Below are 8,377 nucleotides of genomic sequence, written 5' to 3'. Positions count from 1 at the left end.
ATGTCTTTGCTTGAATTAACGTTATCATTACATCATTACTATTTACGTGACTGAACGACCTTTTCATTCGGAAACTAAGGTCAAAGTTACATCTTTGTTTTTCTTTTTTTGTTACTATTCTTTATACTGTTACAATCGCTTCATTTTCTTTCAAGCAGAAAGAAACAATTAACTGTTGCTGTTATATTTTTAAGGACTTCGTTACATACGCAAACAATTACATGCACGCTATATTTTGGAGCACATGCTCTGAATTTTTAAATGCTTACTCAAAATATTTAAAAAAAATCAAACACTATGCTAAATAATTTGCAGATTCATATTAAAATTATGTTATTTGACCCAGTCTCTTACCACCCAAAATCGCGAAGTAAATATTTGTCGTAATAAAGTTTAACGATATTACAGCCCTGAAAAAAACTCGACAGTCTTCTGCAAGTAACATGACAATAATTATCCGTTTAAAATATTTAAAGTAACGTGCCCCATTAATAAATACATTGAACAAGTATCTTATCTCCAAGTCAAAAACGACGAGATTCACGCTGTAAAAGGCTATAAGATGAAAAAGTGTTGTTTAGAATAAATACTCATACATGACACACAAAGCGGTGAAATATTGCAAAACACCCAATATAAATCGGAAAATCAGAAATTTGTATCAATGGAGCTTGGTATTTTGCGAGCAAGTAAATGCCTGGATGTCAATGTTATTTCTGATTGGCTAGACGTTTATTTATGTTTTTGCTTGAATTAACGTTATCATTACATCATTACTCTTTACGTGACTGAACGACCTTTTAATTCGGAAACTAAGGTCAAAGTTACATATTTGTTTTTCTTTTATTGTTACTATTCTTTATACTGTTACGATCGCTTCATTTTCATTCAAGCAGAAAGAACAATGAGCTGTTGCTGTTATGTTGTTTACCGACTTCGTTACATACGCAAACAATTACATGCTTGCTATATTTTGGAGCACATGCTCTGAATTTTTAAATCCTTATTCAAAATATTTATAAAAAAAATCAAACACTATGCTAAATAATTTGCAGATTCATATCAAAATACTGTTATTTAACCCATTCTCTTACCACCCAAAATCGCGAAATAAATACTTGCCGTCACAAAGTTTAACGATTAAACAGCCCTGAAAAAAACTCGACAGTCTTCTTCAAGTAACATGACAATAATTATTCGTTAAAAATATTTAAAGTAACGTGCCCCATTAATAAATACATTGAACAAGAATGTTATCTTCAAGTCAAATACGACGAGATTCACGCTGTAAACAAACCCGTAATTGAGTATGCACAAAAATAGCAAACAAATGTTAGGATAATATTTATTGGAATTTATTGGAATGATGACATGTATGAAAAAGGTGGAACTACGAAAATTTAATCAAAATTTCGTTCCCATTCACGCTTTTAAGGGAATTGTTCACAGATTTTTGGGAAAAAAAATCAAAAGTCATTTAATATGATTTCTTAAAAAATCGTTAATATTTGTAATTGACGTAACTAATTGTTATAATAGGAAAGAAGAAACACACACAAAAACTGACGTCTCCTGTATTTGAGCGAGTGTCGCGGACGCGCTACAATTGCGCCACTCTAACTTTCAAAAGCTGTTGCGAAAGATAGTACCTATTGTAAATGTTATCTAGCTTTTGCCAATTACATTATTATTAAATATATTTTGTAAGAAAACAATTTCACTAAACAATTATCAAAAGAAAATCTTCGAAAAAAGTTTTTCAAGTAAATTAAAAAATTGTATGTTAAATATCTGTTCTATTTCGTCTACCAACATCCTACTACATCCTGGTATTTTTGCCCCTTTCTGAACACGCATCTGACTACGAGACGTATTTCTTATATTATATATATATCTATCTTATATTAATTATAAATTTGGTGCATTTATTTGTAAACACCGCGAACATTTTCAATAGTTACGGCCCCCGGAAAAACTTTGGGAAACCGAAATTTCGCAAACTCAAGTACCCTTTTTTTTTTAAAGATTTGCTTCTTTGAGATAAAGCATGCTATAAAAGTATTATTTTTTATTAAGAATTGATTATTTTTGCTAACAACATTGCTTACAACAGCGTTTTTTTTTCACTATGAAATTTATAAGCAAAGTTGGTCTTCCGATGGGATTTTTGCATTTTCCCATGGGATTATTTTTCTATGGGAATTTTTTTCCCATAATTTGAAGTTAAGAAATGAAATCCCAAGGGGTTTTTTAGCATTTTAATACACGTGTTTTCTTCGCGTATTTAAATATTTTAACGTTATTTATGGATTTTTAAAGCATTTTATGCGGACAAAACCTTATATTTTTGAGTAAAAAAAAACTCAATTTTTGAAATGGGAAAAAAATCTCATGGAGTTTTTATTTTTATTTTGAGGCACGTATTCATGTAACTTCCAGAAACACTATATTTATATCAAATGATCGACAATCTACACGATTTGTATCCGTTACTCGTGTTTGAAAAAAATAAAAATAGTAGTAGTAGTAGAAATAATAATCATCATTATGTTATTATTATTTTTATTTTTATTGGTATTATATTTTTATTATTATTACAATTATTTTATAATTATTATTTCTACTACTACTACTACAAATAATAATAATTAAAGTTTATTACAAAAAATATCATTATATTTTTTAATGCAGACACTTTAAAAGTTTATTGTTTAATCTGTATTGTTAATATTTTAGTTACAATCATATCTATTTGAATTGTTCTTTTCGTTTTTATTGTAATATCAATTAATTACGTTACTATTTTACTGAACCGTATTATTAAATTCATACTCTGTATTTTGTACGTCCGACTCTAAAATTGTGTATGGGACGGTTGCACTAACAACATTAAGTAAAATTATACGTTTTAACTGTTTACTTCCAATCGTCACACATTTCATTTTTCGGATTAAAAATCGATATAAGAAAATACAGGTAAGTTGGTTGCCTTTGGCAAAAATCCTACTTTACTCATAGTTATGAGTAAATTTATTATTCTCTATTCTCAAAATACTATTAAAATCTCATCATCTTTATAACCCATATCATCATCATTATCATTATCATACAAATAATAAACCAAAGACAAAATAGGAGTGAGTGCTTGTATTTGACAGGACTTTCAACATATAAATGCAAAAAACAATTCTTCTGACGCCCGTATGTGTTGTATGTGCAATGGATATCGACCTCAACGGCGCCGCTCAATTGATGAGCCTCGAGACGACTGGAAACGGTGTAACATCTTTGTTCAGGTGTATAAAGAACTGAAACGATACTATTTAAATGCTGTAGGGCACGTAATTATGAATTCTTCACATGCACATGTGTGTCATGTGAAAAAATGCAAATTTATTCATAACAATTAGACGTCATGTATATATCTCAAATAAAGAGTTACTGTTTGAATAAACTGCTCCCGGCCAATGCCCAAAGTGCACACAGGACACCCCCAATGCCCATCAATCACGCTAACTTGCTTAAATATTATAAATTAACAATTGTGAAAAATTAATTTGTTCAAAGAAGCTGCTAATATCTGCAAGATTCATCTATCACCACCAATCAAGAGAAGTGTACATGACTTCACGTACACCCCATACAATAATCAGTAGTAATAAACGATTCAGGTAAAACCGCGAGCGGGATACGCAACCCTACTGCCATTTTTGTTTTCTTATTTTTTCTTTTAATGGCAGGGGGACGTATGAGGACCCATGGCTCGAGACCGGTGTCTAGGTGCCTTCATCACCTCCCGAAACCTCTAATTTTAGAGAAATCTACAAATAAGCAGCTATTATTATACTGTAAACATTAAGTATTATTTAGTAAAAAATGTAATTAAAACATTATAAATTTCATTGCGCAAATTAACATAAAAAACAAACATCAAAAGCATCCCGCACACACCCCGGACATCAACATAAAAACAAACAAATCACTCAAACCATAAAATCCATAAAGCACCTAAAAAGAATGTTGATAAATCAGAAGTATTCCGAGAAATATATAATTGCATATGACGAACAGCTATATTAAACCGACTTCAACATCTAACCAGTCACACCAAAATGAAAATATTAAGTAATCGTACAATAAGAATGTCTTTAAAATTAAACGTTCATTACGAAAGACAACAAAAAATAATAACACTGAAATTTAAACATACCAATATTTCAATAAATATGCTGGAGGTACTATCTCCAGGAAGTGAGAGTCTCGAAAAACATGACACCCATAACTTAAAAAACCTCATTCAAACACAATATTAAGTAAAAAAAAAAAAATTAGTCAAAATAATCAAAAAAAACTTAGCTGCTTCAGACTTAAATGAAAATACACCCATCGTCTTTCCCAGTAAAGGAATCGGTTTGTGTTAAGATCCCATCTCACATGGACTAAAAACCGAACTGAAAATATACTAAATATAGACATTATAATTTCAAAATTATAAACATAAAAGCAATTTAACCAATTATTTAACCATACATTTGCTCATTAAGGGCGGGCGGGCGGGGTTATCACCCTTTCGTTTTCTTGTTCCATAACGTTTGCCTGTCAAATACACCCTCGAATGGCGACTCAATAGATGTGTAAATCATATATACCCCAAAACGAAAAACTCGTGCACTTTCGCGCTAAAACATGCATACAAAACCCGTGCATTATTCGCGCTAAACCATTACCATAATCTCTCTTCTAAATAACACGTAATAAACCATACTATACCGTATTTATCAAACCGAGAATAATTTCATTTACTCATAGTTATGAGTAAATTTATTATTCTCTATTCTCAAAATACTATTAAAATCTCATCATCTTTATAACCCATATCATCATCATTATCATTATCATACAAATAATAAACCAAAGACAAAATAGGAGTGAGTGCTTGTATTTGACAGGACTTTCGAATAAAACAAAGAGAGAATACAAATAATATGAAACATAAAATGAATACCCAAATATTCTCCACCACGTTATATACCTCTCGAACTGTGTTTTAACTGAAAAGATACAATTACAAACATGTGTAAAAGCAATAACAATAATTCAGTCAAAATAGGCACACTATGGCCTTCAACAACGGTCAACTGACCACACAAGCCAACTGGCTTATCAACATCAGGCACACTCTGGCCTTTACAAACGGTCAAATGACCACACAAGCCAACTGGCTAATCAACATCAGGCACACTCTGGCCTTCACAAACGGTCAAATGACCACACAAGCCAAACGGCTAATCAAAATCAGGCACACTCTGGCCTTCACAAACGGTCAAATGACCAATCGAATAATGCACAAGAAAATTAAACAGATATAATAAAACAATATTTACAAAATTAATGAAAAAAAATTAAAACGGAAATAAAAAAATATCATAATCATAATCCTTTTAATAATAATAACATACTACATAAACCATACCTTTATGTTCTCCAATACTTAATATACCATTCGTACTGTCCAGTTACTGCACTGCAAAAAATAAACTTGCAAAGATTGTTAATTCCATGTGAACATGCTTTTTAAGAAAATAAGGTCAACTCACAAAAGCCAACCGGCTTTCACACATCAGATCAACTTGCTTTAAAAAACGGTCAACTGACCATACAAGCCAACTGGCTCACCAAATGAGGCCAAATGGCCGTAAACAAATTGGTCCAATGACCACAAGGAACATACACACAACACAAACACAGAACTTAATAATACTCAAAAGCATTTCCAAATTATTTATATAATAATATATTATAGTGTCTTTAAATGTGCTACGAACAACACATCATACATTTCAAATCACACATACATTAATAATGACTTTTCACAAATCTAAATTTAGCGACACCGATAATCTGTCTTTCAAAGAATCTTTAACATATCCGTTCTTAGTGGAAACACTTTTTCATCTACCATGTCTTTGCCAAAGTCTATCCACAGTCTTATTATTGGCACTTATAGATGCTCCACCAGCACGAAAAGAATGAAGTTCATATTTAGAAGAAACATAACCCAATAGACTTAACTTCTTCTTAAAACTATCATTTATAGTAGAATAACTTATATGCTTATTATTAGAAATCAATTTGAAACAGTGTTTAACATTACACAAATAAACTGGTCTAAACACATAATCAGTAGATGAACATGCAATATCTGCAACACACAAATACTTTTCAAACAATTTCACAGATGTGTCTGTATTAGTTTTTGCAATCAGAACAGTATTACTCTCTCTTAAAATGTCCGTTTTTGACTTTTCAACTTTAATATCACAATGCGTATCTAAAAATACAACATCTGATATTTTAACAGACAAAATTTCACTTATCCTAAAAAACCAGCATAAGATAAGAAAAAGATTGTAACGTCTCTTAAATACCCCAAAGAACAATCGCCCTCAGAAACAAAAGTGTGATAAAATTTCTTTAATATATCTGATGTAATAGGCTCTTTTTTAACTACCGGCTTTGCAATTCTCCAAATGCACCCAAATAAAATACATCATAACACTCCTAGTAATAATAATAACATACTACATAAACCATACCTTTATGTTCTTCAATACTTAATATACTATTCGAACTGTCCAGTTACTGCATTGCAAACAATAAACTTGCAAATATTGTTAATTCTATGAGACTTTCGTTCTAAGAAAGTTCGGTAACCTGACAACACAAGCCAACAGGCTTTCACACATCATATAGACTGGCTTTAAAAGCGGTCAACTGACCATACAAGCAAAGTGGCTTTCAAAATCAGGCCAATTGACCTTAAACAACTTGGTCCAATGACCACAAGAGACATGCACAAATACCAAACACATTTTACTAATGTTCTCACAATCAATACGTATGTTCTGCTCTTAAAATTAAAACTACCGACTTGACATTTGTTTTTAGGTTCAATTCAACAACACAGACATACTTTCAGCTACTGATCGAACCCTGGCTCAAAATTCCATGGCAATAGCATAAGCTCAATTGATATACTAGAACACTGTATTAATTTTGATTTACTAATTTGAAAACAACAAAATGCTTAACACACACAAATACAAAGCTATAGGTACTTGGTCGGCTGCAAAACTCATCAATTTTTGGAATTTTTACCCATCAAACAAATCTCAAAGAAAACCGCTATTGATGCAAAGTTGAATTTCTGTGACTCTAAAAGGAATACATGTACCATCTGAGAATAATCCCTGTTGCTGAATCTTTACTTGTTTTTGTTCAATTAAACGCAAAACCTAGAAACTCCTTCATTTTTACGTGCTAAACCATAACCATACTCTCTTTCTCTTCTAAATAATATGTATAGACCAACATCATTCGGTATTTATCAAACCTAAAATAAATTCATTCACTCAAAATTCGTTAATGTAGTATTATCCATTCACAAAATACGGTCAACTATTCCTCCTCCTCATCAATAACGTTAGCATCATCATCAACATTTATAACATCATCATCAATAAAATCATCATTATTAATCTTAACAAGTTATTTTCTAACACATAATTACACACACACAAAAAACAAAAACAAATTATACCTTTCGAGCTTCCCTCTTACTATAATGTTACACTATTCATTATTTATTCTTCGAACTGTCCGGCTTCTGAAAAAATAAACTTCGCAAACATGTGTAAATGCAATTTCAACATGTGTTTTGAGACATTTTAGTGAACTGACACGCAAGCAAACTGGCTTATACGCATCTGAAAAAATCTGCTTTCAACAAACTGTCAACGGACAACCCGAGCCAACCGGTTAATTTACATAAGCCAATCTGGACCTTAATAACATACATTTAATGTTCTCCAATATATATAATATCCTTCGAACAGTACAATCTTAACATTAAATAAAAACAAAAATGTAAATGTAAACGCACGTTTTAATAAGTTTGGTTAACAAACTACACGCGCTAACTGGGTTTATCCACATCTGGTCAACTGGCTTTTACCAAAACGATAAGAAAATTACACATGTAAACTGGCATTCAAAAAACGGCCAAACACCATAAAAGCAAAATGTCTTTACACATCAAGCCAACAGGCCACCAAACAAGAACAAAAACTATCACGAAAACAAAATGACTTATATTGCAAATAAATCCGGTCTACTTTTGTTATCATTACAGTACCTAATCTTTAAAAATGCATTTATCTATGACGAAACTAAATTTAACAAAACCGATAAATGCCTTTCATCTAAGTTTAAAACAACAGTCTTATTGTCAACGCTCTTTTCAAACCAAATTTATACCACAATTTATCCAAAATATCGTAAATTGATTAGCACATATGCATGCACCATTATTGACACC

General features: G+C 31.2%; 1 long non-coding RNA gene across 2 annotated transcripts in view; it reads right to left on the bottom strand.

The window, feature by feature from the left end:
• Positions 1–3,132: 3,132 nt before the first annotated feature.
• LOC127842775 (uncharacterized) overlaps positions 3,133–8,377 on the bottom strand; it is a 6,424-nt gene continuing 1,179 nt past the window's right edge. The window contains exons 1-2 of one of the 2 annotated variants that reach the window (XR_008031870.1): positions 5,006–8,377; positions 3,133–4,462 (exon numbers count right to left, since the gene is read on the bottom strand). The exon at positions 5,006–8,377 is cut by the window's right edge and continues 1,179 nt beyond it. This is a non-coding gene — a long non-coding RNA (uncharacterized LOC127842775). The remainder of the gene's footprint in view (positions 4,463–5,005) is intronic. The other variant, XR_008031869.1, reaches the window with a different exon arrangement.

Source organism: Dreissena polymorpha, chromosome 8 (assembly GCF_020536995.1).
Source record: "Dreissena polymorpha isolate Duluth1 chromosome 8, UMN_Dpol_1.0, whole genome shotgun sequence".
NCBI lineage: Eukaryota > Metazoa > Mollusca > Bivalvia > Myida > Dreissenidae > Dreissena > Dreissena polymorpha.
The sequence above is the reverse complement of the archived record's forward strand: the minus strand, read 5'-3'. Positions and strand labels throughout refer to the sequence as shown.